Here is a 17,546-nt window from a genome sequence, read left to right as displayed (position 1 = left end):
CAGGTGGGGGGTGATGTGGCTGTGTCTGGGTACGTTGAGGATCAGACGTGCGGAGGTGTTTTGGATGAGTTGTAGTCGATGCAGGTATTTGGCTGGGATTCCTGCATAGAGTGCGTTGCCGTAGTCCAGCCTGCTGCTGACGAGGGCCTGTGTAACAGTTCTCCTTGTTTCGGACACGATCCATCCGGGTGTCAAAAGTTGTCCATTGTTAAAGCTCTTGGCAAAAGTCCAGTAGTGACCTTGTTTGGGTACAGGCTGTGTAGGTCATCTTGAGGCCACTTGTTCAGGAGCCTGAGACATGCGCACTTGGTCTGAAACCTCGTGGAATGTCAGCTGTCTCGTCGTGTACGCTGGTCGGCCATTTTGTCATAGGCCCAATCGGTCAACTTAAGTGAAACAAACACAAAAAGTAATTAAAACATGGAAATAACGAATAAAATGTTTAACCCTCACCAATTCCCCTATGTGTATGTAATTATCTAGCATAATGGCGACATTTAAAGGGTTTTTAGATTCACCCAATGATGTCATCTGGTGCAACTTACAATTACGTCACAAAAGCAATATATATCATGCAATATTCTATTTTTCAAGTATTAGTATGCATTTGTATATTAGTTTACAAATTATTTTAGCCATGCAAAATGCAAATCCCATGTGTAATTCATACGTTAGTAAGGTTCGTTAGGTACCACTCAAAACACATTAATATTATTACAATTAATAGATTATTCTAATTAGTATGAACATGCAGAAATGGGGGGTATACAACATTTTGTACTACCCGCTCCATCAATCCCCCCTTTGGTGATTATATCACCACACCATCAAAATTTTGTATTTCTGTTATGGAGTTTCAAAGTGATTTCTTATTTTTATTCATAATTCAGTTTCCCCTGTCGCTTCTCTTTTCGCTGACTTATACAAACTCTCCTTAACTTTCTCTAATTCTATTTCTTCAAATTCTCTCTCGTTTCTTGCCTTTTCTCCTTAAATTTTCTCCTTTTATCTTTTTCTGACTTTTATTCCCTTTGCGAAAGATACACCCTAATCCTATTATTAATACTATGAAAATCACACAGGTTAATGGAAATAAGATTTTACCTTAATAGGTACTACCTAAGTTTACTAAGAAATCTTTAATAGCTAATATTTTCTTTCCAATCTTTTCCCAAACACCTTCAACCTCCAGTGGTGCAATTTCGTCATGCAGTTCAATTATATTTTTAATATACATTTTCAAATCTTTACTTTCGTCTGGAATGTAAGTACAACAATGTTGAACTTTCAGCATTCCACAGACTCCACCCTCCTTTGCCAATAATATATCAAGGGCAAGTCGATTTTGCATTACCATGGCATGCATGGCAACCATTTCAGTGTTCACCAATAAAAATCCTCCAGCGGTGCTTGTTGACAAGCGATCCACTACTGTTGAAAGTCTTCTAATTTTGTTTGCATTCAGAGATATTCCCACTGCTGGTATCAATGCTCCAAAGATGTCACCTACAATTTCTGACTAAGATTCTCTCTTACTACATGCTAAATGACTACCTAAACTATGTACACCATCTTGTCCTCTATCCATATGAAAACTCTTCGGGAAAACCAGGCCTACATAACATGTGCCATACCAATGGTCAGGCAAACGATAATATGCCTTGCTGCCGCAAATGAAATATAATCCAGGAAAAACTGGATCTTTTCCACCTTTAAATCCCCATCCACCAATGATTCGGTATGTATCATGGCACTCACTATTACCTACAAAATAATTATCATATGCAGTTTGATTCCTTCTAATACACAATTTTCCTTTCTGAGGCCAATTTAAAGCCATAGTTGGACTAGCCTCACCTTTCAAGTGTTTTTCCATTTCTACATCCCAGACTGTCTTCTCTACCTTTCCTTCAGATGCCTTTCTTTGCATTTTCAGTCTCCTCTCTTCAACCATATCTAAAAATGTCTTTTCCTCATTCTTTAAACTGCAAGTCAAATTGTTTTTAATTATATATTCTAATGTTAGTTCTTTAGTCTCTAAGAAAAATTCACCTAATACCTTTGCAGGTTTTACCTTGTTTAGCTTGTTAATTGATGGTACTTGTGAAAATATATTATCTACATCTGAAACATAATACTCTAATTTCCCTGTTTGGTAAAATAAACTAGCTATTACACTGCATGTTATTCCATAAGTTACTGGAAGGTGGTGATAAGTCACTCCCTCCGATACAGAGGCAGGTAGCTGCATACAAACGTAGCAATCCCTTACATCCATTGTCTTTACATATTCATACAACAATTTTGAAAACACATTATTAGAAAAATCGGTTATAGACCTGTCTGAATGTGAATAGTTTTTATCTATTCTAGTCGGAACTACCTTTTGAATCTTTTCTATATTCGTTTTGTTCTCACTATATCCTTCTATTGTATCTATAGTAACCTTAAATGAGATCAGGAGAGCAAGTATGCTCCACAGAAGCATTAGTAATCCTGTACAGCAACAACACATTTTACACCATCTTTGCATAAACATACATCTACCTTTTCTACTATCTGTGTTTGCCATTTTCGTTAAAATGACAGTGTCTTTTGACTTAGCCACTTCTACTTCACAACTAGTTTGTCTAACCCAAGGCTCTAAGCACCTACTTGGTTCTACCAGTTTTTGTCTTTTTTCCGTATTTTGTTATCTTTCCATTAGCAGCTTTATGGTCTCATTCAGTTTGGCATCTCCTCATCTTTCGCCTTTCCCTCGTGATCTGAATAAAGAATGTCCTGAACATCCGCTTCTTCTCCATTATCGGACAAGATAACTCTCAGGATTTCCGATTCTTCGTCCTCCTCAACCACTTCTGGCACAATCACCTCTGAATTTCCCTGGCTATCCGCCTCTTCTTTCACTTCAGGCAGGGCCAAATGCGTCCATTCTGGTGACTTATACTTCTGGTTCGGTTTTATTATTCTTTTGCTTTCTTTGATTACAATTTTTTCTTCGTCTTTTAATTTCTCCTGACTTGTCACTTCATTCACCTGTTCAGCCCTTGGTGAATTTACTTGTGTCAGTCGATATCTAAGTCTTTTTATTTTATTCGGCCAATCGTCATCTTTTGCTGCTCTTTTCAATTTACTTCCTTTATCATTCTTTTCAGTTCTACAAGCTCTCTTTCTTAAAGCTCGACCTTCAGGTACTTCATCTTCACTTTCCTATGACTCTGTTTCAACTTGCTTTTCACTCTCAACAGCTTCTTTTTCCACCACTTCTTTTGTTTTTCGTACTTCTGTCCCTCCTCGTATCTCCGGCACGTAATCTTCCTGCTGACTACTTGTCCCTACTTCTGACTGAATGTTGGAGTTCCCTACACCTCCTCTGGGTTCTTCCGCAGTAATCTTTCCCTCTCTCTCTCTATCTAGCACCTGTCCATCTAAATGTGTTATTTCAGGTGGAATCTCTCTCAACATTTCGTCTGGAACTTTTCTTTCAGCAATTTCTTTTATTGTCTCTTCACTGTCTTTTTCTTTGACCTTTCCTTGTCTTTTCCTAGAACATTGAGTTCCTTGTTCAGTCTCTGAGTCTGAGCTGGTATCAGAAATCTGTAACCTTCTTCTCAAGGAAATACTTCTGGGGACAAATGTTAGACTTGGTTCTGATTCCCTCCTTTCAGGGTTTTCTTTTGTTTTCGGCTCTCCGTCATCTGATTCAGGACTGGATTCCGATTCATCAAAATACTCCTTTTCTGTACTATCCACCAGATTTGGAAATCTCAATGTATGACTTGCATGAATCCAGTTTTTCAGTCCAGCACACTTCACAGCTGTTGTTGTGGTCAAGATGACTTGTAGTGGTTTCCACCTTGGAACCAAACAGTTTCTTCTTCTGTGTACTTTTATTCTCACCCAGTCTCCTGGGCTCAGATCATGGGCTTGCTTCTTTTCAAGGGTGGTGGCATCCGTTCCAACCTGATGAAACACAGAATGAACTGCGTCAGCCAGGCTTTTACAGTAATCCAACAACATGTCATCAGTTATAGGCAACAGCTTGTTGACTGGTATGAACACATGCCGTATCGCTCTACCCATGAGGATTTCATGGGGGCTCAATCCTGTGGTTCTGTCTGGAATTGATCTAATAGTCATGAGTACCAGAGGCAAGACATCAGGCCATTTCATACCAGTGGCTAAACACATTTTCCCTATTCTGTTTTTGATAGTACCATTCATCTGTTCCACCACACCAGAAGCCTCTGGGCGATAGGCACAATGTAGTTTTTGCTGTACATTCAATGCTTCACAAATCAATTTTATGATCTCATTATGGAAATGTCCTCCTCGGTCTAATTCAATTGTTACTGGGAATCCAAATCTAGGGATAAATTTCCTCAAAAGTAATTTTGCCACTGTCATTCCATCATTTCTTCTTGTTGGGAATGCTTCTACGCATCTAGAAAACAGACAGACCATAACTAGAATATACCTCAACCTGTTACAGGGAGGCATCTCAATGAAATCCACTTGCATTCTGGTAAAAGGCCCTCCTTCTCGACCTATTGTTCCTTGGCTCACTACTGCCTTTCTTCCAGGATTGTATTGCTGACATATTAGGCATCTCTGACAAAGACTTTCTGCTACAAGTCTGAATTTTGCATTGTACCAGGTCTGCTTAAATGACCTGATCATAGCATCTCTCCCTATGTGTCCCTGACCATGATACATCCGTGCCATGGCAAACATCATGCTATCAGGCATAACTGGTCTTCCATCCCGATAGACCCACACATGATCCTTCTCTCTTGGTGCACATTCTGCTTTTACCCACTGCTTCATTTCCTCCCCTCCTGCTTCTTCCTGTAATTGTCTCACTTCTTCCCAGGTACCCACAATGTTAGTAAACATCAAAGAACAAGAAATCACCTCTTTCTCCTTGGCCCTGTTAATGTAATTCTGATTACGTACACAGTATTGAGCCATGTCGTTGGCATATTTATTGCCTGTGGCGATGTAATCACCACTTTGACTATGAGCAGCACACTTCACAACAGCCAATTGCCTAGGCAGCTGTATCGCCTCAAGCAATTTTCCAACCACTTCAGCATTCTTAATGGGAGTTCCACTTGATGTCAAAAACCCTCTCTGCAGCCATATTTGACCGAAGTCATGTACGACTCCGAAGCCATACTGGCTGTCCGTTATCACAGTCACTCTCACACTTTTCCCAATCTTTCATGCTCTAGTCAAAGCAACAAGTTCAGCTACTTGAGCCGATTTTACACCTTTCAAGTAGGACGCTTCCATTACTGCTGCAACTGTGCATAGTTCATATGCTGCACTCAACACTCCATCATCTGTTCTCAAACAAGACCCATCCACAAACATGACGAAATCACTTTCTGATAAAGGTTCATCTTTTATGTCAGGTCGTGGTTTTGTACAGAAATCGAGTACGTCCAGACAGTCGTGATCTGCTTCATCTCTGACTTCTACATTCTCAGCATCAGGCAACAATGTTGAAGGATTCACATTCAAACATCTCACAAGACTTACATTTGTTGCACCTAATATAACTTTCTCATACTTAGTCAGCTGACTATGTGTCATATACTGAGTGCGACTCCTTGTCAAAAGGATTGCCACATCATGAGGTACAAATCCTTTCACAGGATATCCCATTACAATGCCTTCACTCTGTTCCAAACTCCAGGAGGTAGCAGCCACTGCTTTCAAACACCCGGGTAAGGCTACTGCTACTGGGTCCAGCATTGATGAGAAATATGCAATTGGTCTCCTCAGTTTTCCATGCTTCTGTATTAGAACAGAGAGTGCACATCCATTCCTCTCACTGCAGTACAACTAAAACTCTTTCTCATAATCAGGCATACCTAATGCAGGTGCTTCACACAACCCATCTCTCAATCGTTTAAAAGCTGCCAATTCTTCTTTGTTCAAATCAATGGGATCTCTCACATCACTTCTTGTCAATCGTACCAAAGGTTTTGCAATCAACGAAAAATTGCTGATCCATTGACGACAGTATCCAACCATTCCAAGAAACATTCTCACCTCTCTTTGGGTCATGTGTGCTCTCATTCCTTTTATGATCCTGATTCTGTCTATTGTTATCTTTCTCAGTCCCTTTTCGATGTTGTGGCCTAAATATTGTACTTCTTTCTTGCAAAATTGTAATTTTGATGGTGACACTTTAAGTCCTCCATCTGCCAGATGATTCAGCAATGCTATTGTGTCTATCTCACAAGCTTCACGGGTTTTCGACGCCACAAGAAGGTCGTCGATATATTGAACTAACACTGAATTTTCGGGCATTTCTAGACTTTCCAGAGACTTCTTCAATAGCTGATTAAATATTGAGGGACTTTCTGTATACCCCTGTGGAATTGGGCACCAAGCCAAAATACGCTCGCCGAAACGAAACGCAAAAATTTGCTGGCTGTCATGGTGCAATGGGATGGAAAAGAAAGCATGGCATAAATCAATCACAGTATACCATTCTGCATCATGGGGAATCTGATACAAAATCACAGATGGATTTGGTACAATAGTACAGCGAGACACAACAATTTTGTTTATTGTTCTCAGATCTTTACTATCCTGAACTTCCCATTAGGCTTTTTCAGTCCCATAATTGGTGAATTACATGGACTACTCATTATTTCTCTCAGAATGCCTTGTTTTATCATTTTTTTCAATTACAGGAGTAACTCCTTCAATTATTTCAGGTATATTGAGGGACATTTGGATAGCTGTTCACTGTTCACTGTTATTTTTACTGGATCTACATTTCTCATGAATCCCACATCTTCTCCTGTGAAATCTAAAACTTCTGCTTTTACAGACTGTTTCAATTCTTTAGGTAATTCATCAGGGTTAAATATAACATAGGTTTCAGTGACCTCATTTTCCCTGTTTGCCATTGTCATTTTATACAACACATCTTCATCCGGGGTCTAAAAGGCTATCCCATCAGGGGTACAGAATATAGGGCAATTCATCTTACACAACAAATCCCTACCTAATAAATTCACAGGACTGGTATCGCACACAACAAAGCGGTGCATTTCGGAAAATTTCCCTATGCTAACTTTCACTGGCTCTGTAAGATAAGTTTTAATCTGTCTGTTGGATTCACCAACTACTTGGATCGTTTCGTCCCAGAGAGGAAGGTTCTTAACATCAGCTGACCTGACAGTTGATCGAGTAGCACCAGTATCAACCAGGAAAGTAATACTTTCATTATTTATCTTCCCATCTACAAATGGGCCTGTCTGGTCTACTTCTAGAGTTGCGCCAAGTACGCACTCTTCTTCCTCCCTTCGGCACCGTCAATAACCCTCTTCTGAATCACTCATCGCGTTGCAGCCAATACTGCGAAACAGCGCTAGCGCGCGGCAGCTTATTTACCTGTTCTTCGTTGTAGAATCCTGTTTCGTTACTATATTTCTGGGAGTTTTTGCTCTGTGGAAAAGGCGGTTTTGGCACCTGATTCTGTTGGGTTACAACCTGCTGCTGTCGCTGCGGTTGACTACTCACCTCATTCTGCACCTGTGGATTCAATGATGTATTTTCATTGTTAGTACAAGGGGGAAATTTACACTTGGATTTCCAGTGCCCTATTCTACCGCAATTATGACATGGGAATTTCTTTTTAGCTTCTTCTATATTAAAATTTCCCTTACCTTTCCCAGGAATTAACTTTGTCTCGGGCCTGTATTATTCACTTGTTCCGCTAATGGAGCTTCCTGTCTCTCTGCTACCTTTACTTGGGCCCACATAGCCTTTTCTTTTAATTTTCGCTGTTTTGCTCCAATCTCATCACTGGAATATTTTGCATGCCTCAATACTTTGTCTATTTTCTTATTTTGCCAGTCTACAGTATGTTGTTTTATCATTTCACTAATCGCTGGACGTAGACCATATACAAATTTGAATACAAAATGACTTAAATCCTTTTCACTCAAATTTTCATCACCACTAAACTGTTTGAAGGCCAAAATCAGCCTTTCGTAATATGCATGTACTGACTCTTTGCTTTCCTGATGTGTTCTGTCAATTTTCACCCAGTCTGTCTCTTTAGGAGGTACTTTGTTTTTCAGAAAGGCAATAACCTGTTCATATTTCTTTATTACCTCGGGATCAGGAGCTCCAGTTTTTGGATCTCTAGGGTATTCCTGAGTTGGCCAATTGATCATTAATTTGCACTCTGTCCATAAATCTGCTGGTACTATTTATTATGGCAAATAGACTATTCAGATCAATCCAAAGTACTTTGGACAACTTTACAAATCTGTCTACTTGCCTATACCACTCGACAGGCTTTTCGCGTAGTCAAGGGAAATCATTTGTAAAAGACAAAATATCCTGTCTTGTCCATGGAACATGTATATATCCTCCTCCTGGAATTTCTCTCATGGGGCATTCTGTTACTACCCTTTCTTTTTCTCTTACTGGGAATGCTGCAAACGTTTTATCTGGGGCATCATCTCGTTTTCGGTACCACCTGCTTCTCTATTTATCCACATCTCCCCATTTTCTCAGCAAGATAATTATTTCCTTAATCTGACTTATCCGTCCTGTGGTGTTCAAATTTTCAATATCTTTTTCAGTGAAATCTATTCGATATGGTTTTTGTAAGGCCTTTACCTTTTCAATATCTATACCCATTTCATTTGCTACTTCTTCTAGTCTTTCGTGCAGATTTTTCGCTCTCCATGTTACACTTTTGCACAAAAATAGTAATTCCTCATCTTGATAAGTTTTTAATTTCTCTGTGGGGATAGTTCCTACTATTAACTCTTCCAGTACCATTCGTAGTTTGGCCACATCTATTGATTGGGATTCTTTGTCTTTTCTCTGCAAGCTTCTCAACCATTCACTGAATTCTTCCGTAGATGGACCTACTGGTTTTTCTACATTACCTTGTTCTGAATCCTTTTGCGTTTCTAATATTGATTCCACTGTCATTGCATGTCTTTCCGCTAAATTTTGGCCTATAAAAGGGTTACTCGAAACATTTGGTTCGATCATACTCATTGTCTGTCTCCATGGATTTTCATTCTGGTTCTGCTTTGGCTTCTCAGCCTGTTTATTGTTATTATAAGGAACTGCTAAACAATGTTCGCTATCTTTCTGTTTATCAAAAATAGGCATCACAGTGCCTATCGTCACTAGAACAGTCACAGCTTCTAGATTTTTTGTCAATTCTCGTATCTTTTCAGTTAATTCTAAGGTTGTTTTTGCTAATTCTGCCGAATTTTCACAATTTACCCTACTCTCTGACTTTCTCTCTACCTCTCTATTGGAATTACTTTTCTCCGAATCTTGGGACACTGGTTCTGACTTAATTATTCGTAAAGTTTCTCTCATTGGGGCACTTGGTGTTAACATTTCTGATTCCGGTTGATACGGAGGTGGATTTTTATAAAACATGTCATCAAGAACATCATCCTCCGACTCATTCACTCCATACCCTCTTGATTCAACATTATGTCTTTTTTCAGTGCATTTTCTACCTCCAATTTCTTCAGCAGTTCTTACGGGAAACAGACCTTCAGTCATACTCGCATTCCGCCACCTTCTCATTTTCTCATCATGAGTGTCATGCCCATATCTACCAAACATATACTTATATCTTTCACCACACCTCTGTATCTCTCTGTCATGCATTTCATCTTCCCATTCGGTCAATGCTTCAAACTGTGTCGGTCTTGGTCTTGGTTCTAAATTCATCATCTTTTCTCTCAAATTTCTCAAAACTGCTAAATTAAATGAACCATGCTCTGAAAATGCCAAGACTCCGTCATCTCTAGTGTATTTTACCCAATTGTCTAACCAAATACAAGTATGATATCCGTATTTTGCAACCATAAAGGATGCAGGGGTTTTTCGGTGGAGGAAGTAATTGTCCTCCCCTAGTCACAATCGGTTTGTCCTTTTTGAACCACTTCTTAATTTTCCCAAACCAAGACTTTTTCTCCTTTTCTGGTGGATCGTAATACATCTTTTCTGTCTTCCGTGTATCGCTAGCCTCTCCTTACAACTGTACCGCTATTCTAACCTATCCTAGCGCGACTCACACTAACGCACCAATCCGGAGCGTCTACGTCACCTTTGCAATTCTCCACTCCTAGCGCGGTGTATACTAACGCACCAATTAGGAGCGTCTACGTTTCTAACTAACTGGCCAATCCCAGCGCCTGTTCCTGTTGACCCCTCCTTTACAAAACTCTCTCGGTAAGCTCTTACGTTTTTCGAATCTACAAATCTGTTAGTAACAACATGAAAACACCACCATTGTCCCCTTCGCTAACCAAAGAATAGCGAAAGACCTTTTTCACAAGAATTCCGTCTTTCCCGAGAGCAGCGCTTACTTCTGCCCTTCTACGGAATCGTTACTTCCGTTGATAAAGTAGCACATCCCTCTACCTTACCCTTCTACTAAGCATCAGCTAACCGTTTCTTCAGGATTAAGACACCTTGTTGGAGACCCAATACTCCTAAGAAATAAAACCAGAGTTTCACAATTAACCGGAATGCTATTTCATTCACGCACGTTCATACGGAAAAATGTAGTACATTCACACAGAATTCTGTCTTTCCCGAGAACAACAAACAAGCTGTCCTACTACAGAATTATGACATTCGTTAACAAAGTAGAACTTCCCTCTACTTTATCCTTCTAGCAAGCTTAGGGAACACCTATTACCTTTCCAGTGATAAGCGTTATCAGAGTACCTTCTGGACTCCTGTTACCTAAGACCAAAATTTCACAGATGACCTTCGCTACCATACACTTCTTTCATACAGGAGATATTTCTAATGGCAACACACGACGATGTCACCGAATCGAACCCAGACAATGCGTCGTGTAACTTCAATCGTTACACGTTTCCCCCGTGTACCTACTGGGTAACAACAATTCCGTCTTGACGCGACTTAACATAGAGTGTTAATACATAAACAAATACCAAACAATAATTAATATCAATAAGCCATGTACAAGCAATAACTACCAAACCAAAACAGTAAAAACCATCATACTGCTACCAGAAAAACTAATGCAGCGTGGAATTTCAAATCCTCCCTTCGTCACAGACCAGATATCATACTAACGCTTTCACTCCGTACATTCATTGGTGGGGCCCATAACACCAACACTCACACTTCATTGGTCTGCTCTTATGGGAGAGATAAGTGTTCCAAACGCTGACGTGAAAAGAATACCTTATAACCTAAAGGAAATTTTATTTACATAAACATACAATAAATATCCTTAATCCAGCACATCTTAATCCTAAACCTCGAGATATTCCTTCCACTTAGCCGATGGATCAAATTAGCTGAGTTGGAATAGTGATTTTAATCCTCTTTCATTTATATTCAAATCTCAATCTATTCCTTCTCAATAAAAAACCCAACACATTTGCTTGTTAATCAATAATATTGTTTATCTAATTAATGCAAATTTTAATAAAACGTAAATCAAACCACAGAACACCATATTTACCTAATCTGGCTATTAGTCGTCCTCTAAGTCAATCAAGTCGTCATGCAGCACGCTACAGTCCCAAAATTGGGTCTGGACCATAAGCGTGTACGCATCAATCACTGCCAATCAGTTTGAGAGTCCTCAGTTCATCAGAGAAATGGGCAGCAATTTAATCTGTCAAAGATTCAGGGGAACAGCTGTCCTGCAGTGTCACCGTCCTCTCCATCAGCATAACGTCAGGAAAAAGGTAAAAGTCCGCACAACTCACTATTCTACCATCTTTTTATAATGAAAATAATGACAAAATATAACAAAACTCAGTTTTGGGCACTTCTGATTGGTTGGTTAAGATCATCCGTTTCGGTCTCCCAAAGGCTATGATGTCACTCCGTCAGACATGATCCATCCGGTTGTCAAAAGTTGTCCATTGTTAAAGCTCTTGCAAAAGTCCAGTCGTGACCTTGTTTGGGTACAGGCTGTGTAGGTCATCTTGAGGCCACTTGTTCAGGAGCCTGAGACATGTGCACTTGGTCTGAAACATCGTGGAATGGCAGCTGTCTCGTCGTGTACGCTGGTCGGCCATTTTGTCATAGGCCCAATCGGTCAACTTAAGTGAAACAAACACAAAAAGTAATTAAAACATGGAAATAACAAATTAAATGTTTAACCCTCACTAATTCCCCTATGTGTATGTAATTATCTAGCATAATGGCGACATTTAAAGTGTTTATATTCACCCAATGATGTCATATGGTGCGACTTACAATTACGTCACAAAAGCAATATATATCATGCAATATTCTATTTTTCTAGTATTAGTATGCGTTCGTATATTAGTTTACAAATTATTTTAGCCATGCAAAATGCAAATCCCACTTGTAATTCATACCTTAGTAAAGTTGGTTAGGTACCACTCAAAACACATTAATATTATTACAATTAATAGATTATTCTAATTAGTATGAACATGCAGAAATGGGGGGTATACAAAATTTTGTACTACCCGCTCCATCACAGGGAGACGGTGCATGGCTGCTGGCTGTCTGTCTTTTCTCACTAAGATAAATTCTCAATGCTATGAAGTGGTGCTGGAACGATCTTCAGAGTGGTGGAGCTGCCATCAGAGTGTGTTACTGTATCACAAAATATTGGTTCTGTTGGATTCACTTAGCATACACAAATAAAGCTGCATACAAAATTAGTTTACATAATACACACGAGAAACAGAAGTCATAAATAGCAATTTGTGAAAGAATACTATTGATACTGTATTTACAATCATTTCAAAACAAGCTTGTTCCTTGGTTAGTGCAAAAGTGCTTGTGCTGTGCAAAAACCAGTTAATAAAACATAGTCAAAAAGAATGCAGAGACAATAATCGATAAATATTTCATAGACCAGCCAGATCAAGAACATAGTTCAATAGAGGGCTCTATAGTTGGGATGGGTCCATTTTGATTTCCATAAAATGAAGTGGGCAAACATGATCTTTTTAGATACAGACATAAACGAGAGTCCTGTGAACGTTTCGACCCCCCCAAAGAACGTACAGGAATGCATCAAACAGGGGTCTTCTTCAGGAAAGACAAAAACAGCGAGGAAAACCATACTTAATAAATAAACAATTGTGAGTCTCTTGTGTGCGATTAACACAAAAAGCGTCAATAATGGGAGGGAAGGAAAAGCCCCAAAGAACGTACAGGAATGCATCAAACAGGGGTCTTCTTCAGGAAAGACAAAAACAGCGAGGAAAACCATACTTAATAAATAAACAATTGTGAGTCTCTTGTGTGCGATTAACACAAAAAGCGTCAATAATGGGAGGGAAGGAAAAGCGAATCACCTAGTCGTTTTGGAATTTGACGGTGTAACTTAGCTGTACATATAAATAGATCAGGGAACAATCCCAGACTTTCTTTCAGGTGAGGCCCCTGAATGGCAACCACTAGAAAAAATCCAGTAAGATACATATATGGCAAAATTCGTTTACTATTTATGTATAAAAAGTGAATCCAATCAATCCACTGTTTTGTGATACAGTAATTCTTGTGAAGGTACTATGGAATACAGGGTAACCCCATAGTAGATACCCGCCATCAATGACACATCACTGAACTGCTTGGGACTGTGAAAAATGCAAGTATCACACAAAGAGCCAGTGTAGCAAATGTATTCAGCAGGAGAGTGGTAGAGGTGTAGTAAGTAGATGGCGGTGCATTTGGGAGCACACTGTCGTAAATGTATTACTAAAGCATGGTGTGGTAGCGCACTGTCATTTACAGACAGCACATTTGCCATTGAAATAAATGTACACAGACATACAGTTTTACTGATAAAACTTTACAGCGCACAAATGTTAATGTGTGGGAATAGGGTTCCAGTAAATATTTCATGTGTGCATCACCAAGTGTATTGATTTGTTTTGATCCTATTGAAATATTTTTATTTATCACACTTTAGAATGACAAAAAAAGTGCTTCATTTATTTATGTTTTCATGACCGCTGATATATTCCGTAATAGTTGTACTGGTATTTTACAGGTATTTAAATATTGTTGTGTGTTAGAAATGAAATGAAATCCTACAGCCTTTTCTTTCACACACATGTCCCCCAGCAAGATTGTCAGATAGTTCACTTTGCAAAATCCTCTCACTTTACAGCCAGGGAGAGAAAAGTAACTACCAGTGTGCATGTTAAAAGAATAAACAGCAATTTGTCAAGAAATAGTTTGACATTTGACCTTTGTCTTTGAAGCCCAGCAAATGTGACAAGATAAAAACACATTTTTGAGACATCTTTATTGCTCATTCGCCTTCTGAACTCCAGTATTGTTATTTTGGGGGTGCTGCAGTGACCCTCCACTCCATGCACCTTCCAGCACTTATGACACTTGGCCAAGTGGATCCTTTGATTATCGGTAGAAACACCCTGTGAGTTACTATTATTTATTGGTAGGCCTATATAATCTGCAGTGAAGCTGTAAATTCAAACCCTTAATTAGACTTCCATGTGAAAAAGGCAAATTCATATTTTGTGGACCTGCACTGATGTATGACGTCAGCCATTGTCCAAATGTCGACTGTACAACAATACTCATGCAATAATTACCCCTTCATTGTGAAGATTAGTTTCTGCGCTGTATACATTAATGTACGTCAGTTGTAAAAAGCACAAATAGAAAGGCAAGCCTTAAAGTTGGTTTTAAGAAGTGAGGTCTCTGAGGCCCAAAGCCAGGGTCTCACAGCTTGCCAAATCCTGCATTTTAAAGCATATCCGGAGAAAACTGGTTTAAAGGCTGGTTTTAAAAACACAAGCGAGACCGAAAGTGTCCAAAACTTATTTATAAGCACTATAAATGTGGCCAGTGAAAGTTAACTGACAAGTGTTTAGCAGGTCAGTTGCAAATACAGTAGGGCAGACATTAATTGCATTGTTTAAGAAACAAAAAGCACAAGCATTTGCAATGCAATAGGTCTCGCATTTACGCGAGTTTAAGCTATTGTCATTGTAAATGACGATGCCTTTTATTTATGTTTAAACGAAAACACAAATAAAAGGCATTGTTATTTGCAATGTGAATAGCTCAAACTCGCGTAAATGCGAGACCTATTGCATTGTAAATGCTTGTTGTTCCTTTCACTGTAGCAGTGACCTGGTTTGTTTTTTAAAAAAATAAGACCTTTGGCCTCACGCTGTTTGTTCATTTGCATCTCACTGATGCTGGGAACAAAGAGATTGCAATCTTTACTGCCGTGCGGCCCGCGAAAGTGAAAGCAAACGAGTGCTTTCAGGCCTCCAAATGGTGCGCGCGCCCGGCCGGCGCACATGCACTGTATTTGGAGGCCTGAAAGCACTAGTTTGCACTTCCAGATTCCCCATTTTCAAAAGCTCTCGCGAGAGCAGCGCTAAAGCGCTGTCTCAGGCGAGACCTAATAAAGCACATAGCCGAAGCAGTGCAAGAGATCTCTTTTCTCACTTGAACACCCTGGTTTCAGTAGCAGGAACATTAACCCACATCTAACTGCAGAACAAGGCTTTTCCTGATGTAGCCTTACCCGTTCTAGCTGGATACCACCCCACTATCCCCCTCGCAGGCACTGGATGTCCTGATTTCCATGTCTGGGGATCCCTCTTTCAGCATGGACAAACTACTGACTCCGCTATGTCTCGCTAGTACTCTAATACCGTGCAACCCCCTCCAAGCACTTTCACAGCCCTCCACAGCATCTTCACAATCGACCCATCTGAACCGGAGCACTGCCCCACAGGGTCATCAAAAATACAATAAACTCAAAGTTAAATGAAACAATGAGACTTCTGAGAAACCCTGTCTATTGCTGAGCTCTGCATTTCACTATTGTCTTAGGGTTGACCTTTATATCTGTGGCATCTCCAAGACCTCAATGTTTTGTGTTAGTAGCACGAGCCTTAAGGCCTGATTTAGAGTTTAGCAGAGACTTTACTCTGCCATCCTGAGGGACCTCTGTCCACCAAATTTAGAGTTGTCTGCAGTCCCTGCAGACAACTCAATACCTTGACCAGAATCTCTGTCATGGCGGTTCCTTAAATTGTAGTAAAAGTTTGACGGAAGATACCGTCAGCCATGATGGCCGGCAGTAAAACTTTTCAAAACCTTTTTTTCCTCCGAAAACTTAGTCCCAAAGGGGAGAGGTTTTTTTTTTATAACAAAAAAGTAATGGCCCATATGATTCTTGCTAGTGGTCAAATGGAACACTGTAAAAGCTTTGCGACCACTTTACAAAGCTGCATGCATAGCTATTTCACAGAATATTTGAAATTTCTCAAGTATATGCTTATAAACAATTCAAGGTGCTGCTGGCATGCACTTATAACAGATATTATTTTAAACAAATCAAAAACGTTTAAATTCACTTTAAAAAAAACGACATAATTTTTCATTTGTTGGTCGGAATTAGATGTATCCAAAGTTTTTTTTCTGCAAGTGAAATTTCAGGTTTTTGCTCTTCACAAAAGTTGTGAATTTATCTGGTTTACCGTCAACTGTGCAACATTTCTTATCCACAGTGCAAATTCATTCTCATGGCATAGCAAGATTGATTTTACTATAATTTGATCCAGCCAAGTTGGAAGGTGCTTGCAGAATATATTTAATTGCAACTTTAATTGGAAGAACCAAAGGCTTTGTGGGAGTTTACGGGAACAGGGTTTCTCCACAGGGAAACATATTTTCAGAGTGGAAGAAAAAAATTAACATTTAAAGAGCTGTGCATTTGAGTAGTGGGCTGCTTGGCCCAATACGGAATTGTACTATATACAGAAATCTTGTAAAGAAAGACATATTACATTCCCAGTGGTACACCTGGAATCCAGTAAATGGTGCAGCTTATAAGACGTGAGCCTTTTCTATCTATGCACCCAGGATCTGGAACATCCTGTATCCATCAGAACCTCCCAAACACTGCTCCAATTTAGGAGAGAGTTGAAGACTTGGTTCTACAACTACATCAAAATGCGTTAACTGTCCACAACTCATCTTCCTCTCCTAATAATCGTTGATTTTATGCTTGTCGTTGACCCTGTACAGCGCTCTGATGCCTTTGGCTAGGTTTATGCTATAGAAATACCATATACATACATACAAGTGTAGTAGTGAGAATATCTGTGAAGTATTCACACTGGAGAAGGTATGCAAATGTATAATTCAATGTTTTCATTTCCACACTTTTTTTCTGCAGAGTATATCTTGTATGGGACCATCTTCTTACTGTTAAATTAGGATGTGTGACCACGAATTGCCACAAATTTCAGTATTTGCACATAGAAGTGAAAAAAGTACAAACTGCAAAGACTTTGCAACCTTCACAAAACGACAACGTTTTCCAAAGACGTTCAAGAAGATTTCAGGAAAAAAAGCTTTACAGCTTCACCCCCACCCGCTAGTTAGACCTATAATTGCGGCATTTTTTGTTAGTGTTTCAGCACACAATCAAATTTTCTTAGTTTGTTTTTCAGATTTTGGAAGATTATCAGTGTGGTTTATCAGTAGCAAGGAACATTCTCCCG

Source organism: Triturus cristatus, chromosome 8 (genome assembly GCF_964204655.1).
Source record: "Triturus cristatus chromosome 8, aTriCri1.1, whole genome shotgun sequence".
NCBI classification, from domain to species: Eukaryota; Metazoa; Chordata; class Amphibia; order Caudata; family Salamandridae; genus Triturus; species Triturus cristatus.
Note: the sequence above shows the minus strand (reverse complement) of the source record.